Genomic DNA, 13,684 nt, shown 5'->3' with positions numbered 1-13,684 from the left:
CAGCTCGCGAGTCGAATTGTGTGCTGGCTCGTGAGCTGGCTCGTGTGCTGACTTGAGTGTCCGCTCTTGTCAATATTATTGTCAATCATGATCATTCATTTATTTATTTATTTCGTCAAGCAAATGTAGACTACATATAAATGGTTTACAATGTTCACTTACATACTATGCATTATTCCTAGAACGAAGATGAGGTGGCATTACCATTTCAATATAATCTGCTAATGCACTGATGAGCTGAATACGAAACGCAGAAAAATAATATTAAAAGGTTATGTTAGAAAGAAACTGTCTAATTTAATTCAAGTTTGTAATAAAATTTTGGTGACTAAATCTAGGGGATTAAAACAGGGGTTATGTTTTATGATTACTCATGCAATTTTGAATAAATTATCCTTTGGCATCAAGACGATGCGAGCAGTTGTTTTCGAGGTATTTTTAATACAAAATAGAAGAAAAATCACTGGTTTTGAAAAATCACAGGTTCAACAAGGGAGTAACCGTTATATTATACCTGTTGGTATTGGTAACGTGGTAACGTAAAACACTGATCGAACGCTTCCCTTCCAAGTAGTGCACTGTGAATACTACAATGCACATTTTCGACTCATTTCGATTATATTCATAACTACCTGTGTCCGTTGAAAGTGCACAGCAACTAGCTCCCATCTACAACGAAATGCCAGATTGTATGAGATAAGATTTAGAAGAAATACCAACAGCGGCTTCAATCGCCTCGGCATCCTCCCAACACAGTGATTTAGTGGATGATTTGAGGAATCAAAATGTGGGGATATTTAGTAAAGGTATTTCTGGAACTATTGTATCTATAGCAGTCAGAGAGCCCAGGTCTGATAACTTTCGTCACGAAAAGTATTCCAAAATCGTTGAAAGCATCAGTAAACAACTATTCGATCATCCATCACCAAATGAATCAGAAGAAGTTCAGACAATGAAAGCTAAGGCTGCAGGATTCGTCAAAATCATTACTAAATTAAAGGCGACATTTACCGAGCCACATTGCTCAAGAGATGATGAAATACTAATACCTTTAATTTCCCCTAACTCGTGGTCTGCTCCAACGATGATGAACGAATTTAATGTGAATAAATACACGGTTTCACTAACAAAAGAATGAGTTAAAAAGCGATGAGTATAGGCTGTTTCTAACAAAAAATGTGGCCGTCCATTATATCCGGAACCAGTCCAGAAACTTTTACTTTCAAGCCTTAGAGAAACTTTACAACGATTCGAAGCGGTCAGTAAACACTAAATTCCATTCAGTACATTTGCGGTGTTAACACCAAATCATTGTAAACTTCTAGTAAGTCGTAATAAATGTTCTAGTACAATTTCTGAAAATGTTGATTTAATGCTTGACAGCCTCAAAAAATATTCCCTTCAAATTCATTGTTAAGCTCATTTGGAAAAATTACTGAGTAATTCACTGGTAAGAACAAATGATTGCTTACTTCGCGAATGTAAGAAATTCAATTCTCGAGGATAACTTATAAGAGGAACTTGTAAGTAAGATCTATTTTGAACAATGGATAACTACTGATAGATGCAATTTAGAAATCCTAACAAAACCATTTGATGATTTTGTAGCATATTGTGGCATATTTACTAGAAAGATTTGTAACTCATGGCTATATAAAAAAAAACAACAATCTCAAATTTTGAAAAACACAAAATCTTTATTAACTGAAGGAGAAGTAATCCTGCGAGGATTGAGGGGCAGTTTGTTCGTGGTTCGTCACGTCCTCCATTGCCGTGGTGTTGTTGTTGATTTCGTTGCTGTAGATGCGCCTTGTTGTACATTGGTTGCAGTTGCTGGTTGGTTGGATGGTAAGCTGTTAACTGCAGCTGGTGTACTTTGTTCTATAGGGGTTACGTTGGATGGTTTCGTTGAAGGGGATACTTCACTGTTGTTGGTGACTGTCACAGGTGTACTGGGGTTGCTTGGGGTTGGTGTGAAGGAAGCACCGTTGTCCTTTGGTTTGGTTGTCTCCTTGTCCAGTTTATCACATGGCTTACCGTAATGAACAGCTTTTTGGCAATATTGACATGTGGCCATCTGATTGTCATAGGTAACAAGTGATTTGCACGGGATTCTTGTATCCTGACCGAAAGTCACATAAGAATGTATAGACCTCTTCTAGCGCATGCGTAACAAACGTAGGGCATTTAGAATAGCTTGAGCTTGAGCTTGAGCTTGAGTGACCACTCCTGGTTGCTACTCCTTTACTGATCGGAATTAGCTGAAATTGTACAGGGAGTTTTTAGATGATCCGACCTGGGACTGGTAAATCATCCTTCAATGTAAAGGGTGATTTTTTAAGAGCTTGAGAACTTTTTTAAACAATAAAACGCATAAAATTTGCAAAATCTCATCGGTTCTTTATTTTAAACGTTAGATTGGTACATGACATTTACTTTTTGAAGATAATTTCATTTAAATGTTGACCGCGGCTGCGTCTTAGGTGGTCCATTCGGAAAATCCGCTTTTTTATCGACAAATTTTGTTCAGCGATGAGGCTCATTTCTGGTTGAATGGCTACGTAAATAAGCAAAATTGCCGCATTTGGAGTGAAGAGCAACCAGAAGCCGTTCAAGAACTGCCCATGCATCCCGAAAAATGCACTGTTTGGTGTGGTTTGTACGCTGGTGGAATCATTGGACCGTATTTTTTCAAAGATGCTGTTGGACGCAACGTTACAGTGAATGGCGATCGCTATCGTTCGATGCTAACAAACTTTTTGTTGCCAAAAATGGAAGAACTGAACTTGGTTGACATGTGGTTTCAACAAGATGGCGCTACATGCCACACAGCTCGCGATTCTATGGCCATTTTGAGGGAAAACTTCGGAGAACAATTCATCTCAAGAAATGGACCGGTAAGTTGGCCACCAAGATCATGCGATTTGACGCCTTTAGACTATTTTTTGTGGGGCTACGTCAAGTCTAAAGTCTACAGAAATAAGCCAGTAACTATTCCAGCTTTGGAAGACAACATTTCCGAAGAAATTCGGGCTATTCCGGCCGAAATGCTCGAAAAAGTTGCCCAAAATTGGACTTTCCGAATGGACCACCTAAGACGCAGCCGCGGTCAACATTTAAATGAAATTATCTTCAAAAAGTAAATGTCATGTACCAATCTAACGTTTAAAATAAAGAACCGATGAGATTTTGCAAATTTTATGCGTTTTATTGTTTAAAAAAGTTCTCAAGCTCTTAAAAAATCACCCTTTACATTTTCTGGTAATCCCAGAAATCATTGATCAGTACCGGCGCCGGCCAGGCCCGAACGTAGATCGTCTAAGGAATGGAAAGGGATGTTAGTCCGACACTTGTTGTTACTAGAGGCCGCATATACTACTGCGCACTCCACAAGTGTCACGGGAGAAGGATATTTGTTAGTAAAAATTTCAGTATTGGTATTATTCGCGCGCGACTCAGTATGTTCCGGTTTCAAGATGCTCGGATGCACCACTAAACTCACTGACTTCCCGAGTGAACGTTTGAAGTCCCGGGAAGTCTTAATTCACAGCTCTTATTCGAGGAAACTGAAGAAAAATTTGCAATACTATCGTGTAAAGAATAAAAACTTCCCTATTTTTTATAAATGAAATTACAAAATAAATAAGTGAATAGGATTTAGACAAAACAGTTGATTCATTCATTTGATTTTACGTTTCGTCTTAGACTCATCAGTGCGTAGCAGTTTATGTTGAACTGCTACCTCCGACCTGACGGTTCAACATAAACCGCTAGGCAGACGTAAAGTTAATGCTATTTGCAAAACACTTCTTTGATATTACACCTAAGTGTAATATCAAAACCGACGTCCCGAACGAAACAAGTTTCGGCTTACTAGCCGTACAGATTTTGGTAAGTTTGAGAGGTAAAGAGCTTTTACCCCCTAATTTATGCTAGGTGCACAGAACCAATTTCATTTGATTTTACGTTTCGTCTTAGACTCATCAGTGCGTAGCAGTTTATGTTGAACTGCTACCTCCGACCTGACGGTTCAACATAAACCGCTAGGCAGACGTAAAGTTAATGCTATTTGCAAAACACTTCTTTGATATTACACCTAAGTGTAATATCAAAACCGACGTCCCGAACGAAACAAGTTTCGGCTTACTAGCCGTACAGATTTTGGTAAGTTTGAGAGGTAAAGAGCTTTTACCCCCTAATTTATGCTAGGTGCACAGAACCAATTTCATTTGATTTTACGTTTCGTCTTAGACTCATCAGTGCGTAGCAGTTTATGTTGAACTGCTACCTCCGACCTGACGGTTCAACATAAACCGCTAGGCAGACGTAAAGTTAATGCTATTTGCAAAACACTTCTTTGATATTACACCTAAGTGTAATATCAAAACCGACGTCCCGAACGAAACAAGTTTCGGCTTACTAGCCGTACAGATTTTGGTAAGTTTGAGAGGTAAAGAGCTTTTACCCCCTAATTTATGCTAGGTGCACAGAACCAATTTCATTTGATTTTACGTTTCGTCTTAGACTCATCAGTGCGTAGCAGTTTATGTTGAACTGCTACCTCCGACCTGACGGTTCAACATAAACCGCTAGGCAGACGTAAAGTTAATGCTATTTGCAAAACACTTCTTTGATATTACACCTAAGTGTAATATCAAAACCGACGTCCCGAACGAAACAAGTTTCGGCTTACTAGCCGTACAGATTTTGGTAAGTTTGAGAGGTAAAGAGCTTTTACCCCCTAATTTATGCTAGGTGCACAGAACCAATTTCATTTGATTTTACGTTTCGTCTTAGACTCATCAGTGCGTAGCAGTTTATGTTGAACTGCTACCTCCGACCTGACGGTTCAACATAAACCGCTAGGCAGACGTAAAGTTAATGCTATTTGCAAAACACTTCTTTGATATTACACCTAAGTGTAATATCAAAACCGACGTCCCGAACGAAACAAGTTTCGGCTTACTAGCCGTACAGATTTTGGTAAGTTTGAGAGGTAAAGAGCTTTTACCCCCTAATTTATGCTAGGTGCACAGAACCAATTTCATTTGATGATTTTTTGAGTAAAATCAAATGAAATTGGTTCTGTGCACCTAGCATAAATTAGGGGGTAAAAGCTCTTTACCTCTCAAACTTACCAAAATCTGTACGGCTAGTAAGCCGAAACTTGTTTCGTTCGGGACGTCGGTTTTGATATTACACTTAGGTGTAATATCAAAGAAGTGTTTTGCAAATAGCATTAACTTTACGTCTGCCTAGCGGTTTATGTTGAACCGTCAGGTCGGAGGTAGCAGTTCAACATAAACTGCTACGCACTGATGAGTCTAAGACGAAACGTAAAATCAAATGAAATTGGTTCTGTGCACCTAGCATAAATTAGGGGGTAAAAGCTCTTTACCTCTCAAACTTACCAAAATCTGTACGGCTAGTAAACCGAAACTTGTTTCGTTCGGGACGTCGGTTTTGATATTACACTTAGGTGTAATATCAAAGAAGTGTTTTGCAAATAGCATTAACTTTACGTCTGCCTAGCGGTTTATGTTGAACCGTCAGGTCGGAGGTAGCAGTTCAACATAAACTGCTACGCACTGATGAGTCTAAGACGAAACGTAAAATCAAATGAAATTGGTTCTGTGCACCTAGCATAAATTAGGGGGTAAAAGCTCTTTACCTCTCAAACTTACCAAAATCTGTACGGCTAGTAAGCCGAAACTTGTTTCGTTCGGGACGTCGGTTTTGATATTACACTTAGGTGTAATATCAAAGAAGTGTTTTGCAAATAGCATTAACTTTACGTCTGCCTAGCGGTTTATGTTGAACCGTCAGGTCGGAGGTAGCAGTTCAACATAAACTGCTACGCACTGATGAGTCTAAGACGAAACGTAAAATCAAATGAAATTGGTTCTGTGCACCTAGCATAAATTAGGGGGTAAAAGCTCTTTACCTCTCAAACTTACCAGTTGATTCATTGCATTGACATATTCTAAGCAGTTGTTATAAAATCATTTTAAATCACCAAACAAAGGTCAACAGACATCACGCGCGTCCTGATCTTTTATTGTTTCCACTTTATTATTTTAATTATTTGATAAAATTATTAATTTGTTATATTGGTTGAGAGAAATATTAATTTACTGTTTGAAATATTAATATACCGATATATGTTATCTCTGTTATTAACTTTGTGATATAAACGGATTTGTGCAATGGTTGATTTTTATCATTCATTTTATAATCCTGAAAGACAATCAATAACATGGAAGAAGAAATCATTCCTAATAAAAATTTTCTCCGAAGCTAGACGGAAATTGATAGGTTGAATAAAGAGATAATTTAGTAAAATAGAGTAATCAGAAGTGAAACATTGAAAATATATGATAACTGAAAGGAAAAAGAAACTCCTGCAATTGTCGCCTTTTACGACATGGAAGCAGGAACCCAGTGGATCTATTCTTGGTTCATTTTTTTCCGCCGGATTCCACACGGCATATAGGCTGGTACAGTCCGGAGAGAGCTAATAGGTACTATCAATCTCCTAGTGGACTCCAGCCCCTACAAACGTACGGCATTTAGAATAGCGGGGAAAAAGTTCTTCCATTTTTCTTTTTCGATAGAGAGAATCTCTCCGTATTGGGACATATAGTTTTGCGAATATAATGTCGTTTTTCATTGATTCCACTCGCTCGGTGCCAGTGTTTTGCCCTGACAGCCGATCAATGAAACGGTTTTGTAAAGTTTGGTTTGCACGCATGCTGCTCGGAAAAGAAAATAGTTGCCCGCGAATTGCTCCGAAAGTGCATTTTTTTCGTGCGGTGCAAATCAATGAAACACAGTGCACCTGTTTTGATTGCCCCACTGCACGAAAAGTGCACGAATCGAGCAAAACACTCCACGAGTGTTTTCAATGAAAAACGACATAAGAATCGGTGATGCTTGAGGGAAGATCACGCACATGCACTTCTATAGTACTATCTTCCATATATACTTAAATGTTGTACTTAATGCTCTCGTGCTCCACATAGTGCACATTATTATTGTCTTTTGCGAATCGAATTGCATCCAATTCTTTGTAAAACTGGATGTAAACAACATTATTTGTCTTATTGCATTGAAGTAAATGCACACGTTTAATGTCAAGATGCATTTGCTCCTTAGGGGCTGTCCATGAAAGACGTCACGCCGCAAGGGGAAGGGGGGTGTTTCATAAAACGTGACCTTTTGTGACATGGGGAAGGGCGGAGGTTTTTGGAATGTGACGTCCAATATTTTCAATGAGCACATTTTTGAAATACCTAATTATATTACTGCTTTGCCCTATTTCCTGAAAAAATCTCCACAATAAACGTTTACATTCTATAGGAAAACGTGTATTTGTTGATGTAAAAGCTTCTTCTTGTAAATTCGGAAATGAATGATGCAGGAAATCATTTCTGTTGTGATCAGCAAAAGTGCACGGAGGAGCTAGTAAATTAGCAAAATAATAAATTTTGCTTAATATGAGTAAAAAAGAAAAAGATGCCTTCAAACGGTTTAACTTAAGTTATGCACTGACAATTTTTTCAGTAAATTGATTTTCTAGCATTGATAATAGTATATCATAAGAATTTCTCTTATCTGATTCTGATGCAGTTTATTCAATTGTACTCCATTTGAAAAAGAGCGGGAGATCAACGATTTCAGACGTAGATCATGTCATGTCTTATCTTGATCATATGTGATTTTCCTCCACCAACATCAAAGCTTATTGAATCATCCAATGATTGAACTTACGTAAATCAAGAATCATTTTAGCTCAACATCACTATCCATTGTGTGACGGAAGATCAGTACCGATATTGATCGATGTGATTTAAAATTGACTCAACAACTGATCTTGAAAAGATTCTGCGGCAGTGATCTCGTTTTGATGAGGTTTTGGTCTTTATTTTCTCAGCCCTGTATGCTACACTAAGGAAATATTATTCTTTACCTAAAACAATAATATATCTGTGTACCCCTAGGAGGAATAAAACAGATGAATTAAATGTTTCATCAATTGCAACCAAATACTTTTGTTAATTTATGTAATTGATATTAATAAAATAATTCCGATGATTTTGTAGTTTTGGGGATATTTTTTAATCTAATGACAGCATGTAATAAATCGATTTTTCCTTCATATTTGTATGGTTTTTCATACATATTGAGAATGTATTGAGATGAATTTTATTTATTTTGAATTCGTGACATGTGACATAGGGGGGGGGGTCTTTGCTTCTGTGACAATTTGTGACAAAGGGGGGATGGGGAGTCAAAAATCGTCAAAAAAAGCGTGACGTCTTTTATGGACAGCCTCTTAAGTAAACCTTCAAGTTCTCGTATCGAAGGTCGAATTTTGCACTGCTTGAAGTCAACAATAATTGTATTCTTTCGTACCGGTGGTAGCTTTTGTTCGTTTGGTTCACTCATTTTCAAGGTCGTTCTATTGTTCACTACACAATACTGTACTTGGTTTCTTTCGTCCCGATGTAAGCGGTTTTGTTTCATCGACTGACTTGGATGAGATGTGAGAGCGAACTGATATAATACTATATATGGTTTATTATAGTTATTCAATATATTATTTGTTATAGCTATTTAATACCTATAGATTTCTATAGTTCCATAATTTACTGTTAATTTTTTTACGAATTCGAGTTCCGGTTACGGAATTTAATGAAGGAACGTTTCGGTTCCAGAATTGTAAGGTGATGAAGGTGTGTAAGGTTTACTGGATGGTATTGACAACCTTCTGTTTGAGATAGTGACATTCTTATTATTCTTCGGCAAAGATAAAGGGGCTATTATCAATTCGTTATCGCTGTTGTTAGTTTGGTGTAGTTATTAAAAAAGTCGTTGTGAGATTTTGGCTTTGATATTATTAGGATGTGTTTTATTGTTAGTAACATATTCATATCATTGGTGATGATTTCTGTCTCAGGGTTGTGTGGAACCAGTGTAAAAGTATTTTCATTCTTTTCGATTGTAGATATCTTTTTTGTCACATAGTCACATAGTCCTATTCGAAAGCGGAATTAATCGTTTCCTATTGATAATGGAATGGTACGTTTATTGTATTGTTAGATCTGTTCAACAGAAATTCTTTCACTTTCTTCAACTTAAGTTGAATTTGTTCCTTTGGAGAAAAAACTTCATATTTTTAAAGATGAACTCGATCACATTCGAAATCTATTATGATTTATTTCGGTTGCGGAAACTCCAATGTTGGTAAAGTTTTTTTTCATCAAGAGTTAGGCCACACTGTTGGACTGTTCCTGCATTGTGTTCTTATATCTCAGTTTACCCAATTGGCCTAATGAGTTAAACTTTTTTTTGCATCTAGAGTCTGGCGCTGTCGTGAATATCATCTAGAAACTGAACGGTGACGGTCTTTCAAAGAGTTTAAGTAACACCTGTAGGCGATATCTGTAGAAAAATGAGTGTCAAAACTATAAAAAGGAGAGACAAATGATCTCTGCTCAGTCTTCATAGTTACTGTACGTGTTGACCTCAATACATTAATCTTCCATTAAAACACTGATCTGGTTTAGGGAGGACAAAAAATTAAAAACAGTCATTGAGTATTGAAGTATATACCTATTCGCAAAAAAAATACACTTTTTTACTATGAATTAATCGCATAAGGCGTGAGCAAGCCTAAAAAAACTTTGAAACACCATGCGGAACTTACCAAACCGAATCTGATATGAGCATTTGCATACCATTGCCCAACCCACTTATCTTCATTATTAGCTAACTTCGCGTACTTGGCGCATTGACCTAACCGCAAACAAGTAGGTGCAAAAATAGATCAAAATCTCTGTTGGAAAACTGGAGCTCACGTAATCAATCATGTTTTTTCACTAATTCATACAACAACAGAACACGAGCACTATTTTGGTTTCGTCTTTTGTTTTCGTCCGAAAATCTTCACAATAGGCCTGAGAAAACAGAGAAAGTTTACCACAACAACAACAACGCACGCAAGATCGCGACTGACATGGATTTCGACTTGGCGCGTACTCATCGCGAACGATGGCGCTATTACGCGACCACGCAAGCCTCCGTCTCGTTTCTCCTTTCTGCGCTGATGAGCCACCAGTGAATTTATGCCCAAAGTATGCAAATAAATAGTGCGTCGTTTCTAGTTATGCACGCATACGCATCTCCGGGGAAACTGGCCGCTTGATGAATCCTGCTGCTGGTTGCTTTTGAATTTCGACTGACTGGCTGAGAGGCACTCCTCGCGGCAACAAACAAGTGCTGTTTTCATTCAATTCGCCCGCAAAGTTTTTGCTGAAAATTAAGTGGTCCACAAAACAGTAGAGTGGATACTACTGTATGTTAGTTGTTTCGTTTTTTTTTTTGCATCACCGTTTGCATCGAGTGGCGGTCGGTACGCGACTTTGAGAATGCAAACAATTCATCGGTGCGGTATTTCGTTGAATAGCCGGTCACGGAACGACGCACCGAACCGGGAAAGTGATTGAACTTCAAAACTAATTGTACTGCCATTAAGACGATGGTGGATGTTGAACGGTATTATGAAATTACCTTAAGTAGATAGCCGGCTTTTTGGCTGGGATGAAATGGAAAGTTGTGAAAATGCTATTTCGATAAGTTTCACGTTTCATCCAACAGGGAAGGTTGTCAGGATTCGGATTTTGATCATAACGAATTAAGATCTATAACTATTACGGATAACTCTATGAAAACTGGAAAAGACAGGAAAATTCCGTTTGAGGGTAATAAAAGAATCTGCATTAATCTGCGTAGTGGTGTAATGATGCCTTTCTCATAATCGTTAATGAGAAAAATTGATAAAAATCCTATTCTAGAATTTAACCACTACTTCCGGTATTTCCGGAACTGAATCTCAGAAACCAAGAAAGAAATTTCTTTTGATATCAATTAACAAAACCTGTACATTAAAACAGTTTAAAAGAATATAAGTTTTTCGCAACGTCACTTTGAACGAGGCTTTAAAACTCTTAATACTTATAATCCTAAAATACTAGACCCGATAGTGGGATTCGGAAACAATTCATCACCCAAGTAACAATTTTTGTTACGCTAGCTTGTTTGTGACTAGTTTGCAACCAGATATTTGAGTGATTGTTACTAACATCTAACCACTTGCATGACTCAAAAAGCGCAGTTTCAACTAGTTGTTAAGCCGGCTGAAAATGAGTTGTCGTTACGTTGTAATGCCTTACTGAAATAACTTATTTTTTCATAACTTGAAAATAACTTGTTTGCAAGTAAACTAGTTGAAACTTAGTTACCATCGACATTATAAACATTGAATGAATCCAGAATACTTTTCTATCATCAATAAAAAGGCAGTAGAGTACTTCAAATCACAAACTTAATAGAAGGTATAAATTTCACAACGATTTTAAAACTGTCGAGCGGAATTCAATTGTACTTAACTGTTTTCTATGCGCCTTCAATCAAAATCTGTTTATAAAGATATAAAAAATAAACAACAAAATAACCCTATGTTCAGAATGCTCAAAATTATTCCAAGTAGCGTGATTCCTCGTCATTTTCAATTCATATATCATGAGAATTATAATATTATCACATTCGATGTTCAATCCCTATATTATTTTCTTCGTGTTTATGACAGTGCATAGAACAAAAATGACTATTTTGCCTTTCACTATTTTCGGCAAAAAGTAGTTTTGAATAAAGTAATATCCTGGTTTTATTTACGTTTCATACACTTCTTGAGACTCCATATTGTGTTCGCCATATTCAAGCCAACAAAGGTTGTTTTGTTTGCATTTTCGTTATCATAACGTTGGTAAAACTTACCGATAACTATCTGAATCAATGAAAAAATTATATGTTATAATCTTATAATATCTAAGTTATTGCTATATCAATTCACAGTAACGATTCACATATACGTTAACGTATTTATAATGGTTTTGCAACGGAAAATAAACCTTTTTTCAACTAGTAGCTAAAAACATATCTGTGATTAAAGATATGTTAGAATCAAGTAACGATAACTTACAAATGATAGTTAGTTTAATGTTTACGTTATAAAGAAACACTGTTGTCACCTTGTTTTAACCAGTATAACATAAAAAACATGTTCGTGCTCTTGTTGCAACACAGTTTGGACTTTGTCGTATCTGAACTAGTTGCGAATTGCTACTTGGGGCATTCACCTATGAATCTATAAGACCTTTTGCTTGAATCTGAGTTTACGAAAATCGGTTTAGCCATCGTTTAGAAATCGAAGACAGTTCCTTTTCAACATTTTTTACCAGAATTTCTGAAACCAGGAGCTGGGAACTAATGATAACCAAAAACGATTTGTTTGATCATCAATTAACAAATTCCTAAAAGTGGAATAGTTTATGGCGTAGTTTAGAAGAGTTTTTACGTTAATGGTATCATTACCTTGAAAGATGGCTCTTAATGCTCAACACTCACCTCGGAACTGGAAGTTGGATCCGGATAAAATTTAATACTATCTATGGGATTACAAGACTATTTGCTTGAACTATTGCCTCATAAAAATCGGTAAGAACTCCTTTGAAAACTCCATGCGAGCTTTGTTTTTGAATATTTGACTGCTACTTCCAGTATTATCGGAAACAGAAACTAGGTCTAAGTCCTTTCATTTGAATTTGATTTTATAAAAATCGGTGTAGCCGATTCGGAGAATATTGAGTGCTTATATTTCTCATCGGAAATCGGATCCAGATGACAATTTTTTTTTTCTGACAGAGCCTGTTAAGCCATCTCTTCAACAAGTCTGCACATACAATAACAGTTGTTCTAAATGAAATAGGCAATTATCTGAATTACAAAATTTGGGTGCTTCGTATTTCATGTCCCAAAAATTTCTAGGAGAAAGGTAACTTAAATTCATTGTTCTTGACCAGTAAAATTATACTGTAGTGTTTGATCACAATCAAATTATGAGATTACGTAGATGATATATTTAACGTTTTTAGCAATGTTTGGAGGCAACAATTTTTTTTTCTCAACCTTGTTCAGAAAAATGACTGCTCATGTACGTTGAACCGATTATTGGTTTGTGGTATATACATAGCTGTAATATTCATACTTTTTAGTTAGTTTTTCGCACGGAATGTTTAAAAAGTTCATTATCGGGTCCGATGAAAAATAAACTTGTAGTCATCTAGGCTAATTTTGATTGTGTTGTTAATTTTCATCCGAAATTAAGTGACGGCAGATCAGAAGCATATATCGTAATTTAAAATGGGTTCGATTTTGTATTGCGTTGGAGTAAGAGAAGTAGGCACAATTCTGCTTCATCAAGAGCTTGAAGTTTAGCAGATTGTTTTAGTTGCGATTTCTGCTATTTTCATAGAACACTTACTGAATTTACGTCGAATGTTGGTTAACAAACAAAACAACTCGATCAGAAGTTGGTTAGTTTAAGCTCATTTTATTCTGCCCCTGTCTCCGATTAGTAAAAGAGCTTAAAGCGATATTCGTGAGGTTGCAGTAAGAGATCAAATAGCTAAACAGAATACTAAAAATTGGTAAGCAGAGTTATATCTAATTGCGGTGTTTCCAATCCCAAAACAATAGCACAATAACATTGAAATGTAGAATACAGTGACTAAACTTAAAATGTATTTGAATTATCTGTGAGGAAACACGATTGACGGTTCCG

The 13,684-nt window shown here is 36.6% G+C and overlaps 1 protein-coding gene across 7 annotated transcripts in view; it reads right to left on the bottom strand.

Annotated features, from left to right (window-relative positions):
• LOC131432014 (extracellular serine/threonine protein CG31145) overlaps nt 1-13,684 on the bottom strand; it is a 224,093-nt gene that overhangs the window by 19,351 nt on the left and 191,058 nt on the right. The window contains exon 1 of one of the 7 annotated variants that reach the window (XM_058598035.1): nt 163-180. The exons of the other annotated variants lie outside the window; for them this stretch is intronic. The gene's annotated coding sequence lies outside the window, so the exon portion shown is untranslated. Of the gene's footprint in view, nt 1-162; nt 181-13,684 lie in introns of those variants that run through there. 7 annotated transcript variants of the gene reach the window in all.

Source organism: Malaya genurostris, chromosome 2 (genome assembly GCF_030247185.1).
Source record: "Malaya genurostris strain Urasoe2022 chromosome 2, Malgen_1.1, whole genome shotgun sequence".
Taxonomy (NCBI): domain Eukaryota; kingdom Metazoa; phylum Arthropoda; class Insecta; order Diptera; family Culicidae; genus Malaya; species Malaya genurostris.
Note: the sequence above shows the minus strand (reverse complement) of the source record. Positions and strands in the feature narration are given on the sequence as shown.